The sequence below is a fragment of the Microcebus murinus genome, chromosome 4 (genome assembly GCF_040939455.1).
Source record: "Microcebus murinus isolate Inina chromosome 4, M.murinus_Inina_mat1.0, whole genome shotgun sequence".
NCBI classification, from domain to species: Eukaryota; Metazoa; Chordata; class Mammalia; order Primates; family Cheirogaleidae; genus Microcebus; species Microcebus murinus.
The window spans coordinates 76,687,281-76,688,063 of NC_134107.1; positions in this window are offsets into that span (position 1 = coordinate 76,687,281).

The window sequence follows — 783 nt, forward strand, 5'->3', positions numbered from 1 at the left end:
CAATTTGAAATTGGAGGCTCATTAAACAAGTAACTTGATTTTCAAAAAATATCAGGAAATACCGAGCACTTACTATATACTAGTCATTTTCCAAAGTGACTGTGGGGGACTTAAACAAGCATAAGATCCAAACGCACAGACTAGAGGGTGAGACGTAAAGCAAAGGTCTAGGAGGGAAGCTCTTTAGGTAAGGCCTGGCTGAGTTGCAGGGGAGGTTGGGGAAGGTACTTATTATCCTAAACGAGAATTGTAGCCTGGCAAAGCTTGTAGCCCTGGGAAAACAGTCAGCAAGGTCTAGGTGATAAGACCCACTCTTCTCCTGTCCAAATGCAATCCCTCAAGGCCAGTTCAGAAAAAATATGGAGGAACATTTTTCTTTTCAGAGTAATTAAGAGTTGGTTTGAAATGAGTCAGAATGAAACATGGCAGCTTCAGGACATGTGAGATTACTGCTCTGACATTTACTTTCTTTCCTACCTAATCTAGCACTCAGCTCATATGGCTTGTGCAAAGCAGGAGTCATTTGTTCTACAGCTAAGATGAATTACTCAATGAGTTTTCAACAACAACAACAACAGCAAGTCTGCTTTAGAAATAGCTTCCAGGTGCCCAGGCATGGTGGCTCACCCCTGTAATCCTAGCACTCTGGGAGGCCGAAGCAGGCAGATCACTCGAGGTCAGGAGTTTGAAACTAGCCTGAGCGAGACCCCGTCTCTACCAAAAATAGAAAGAAATTAATTGACCAACTAAACATATATATACAAAAAATTAGCCAGGCATGGT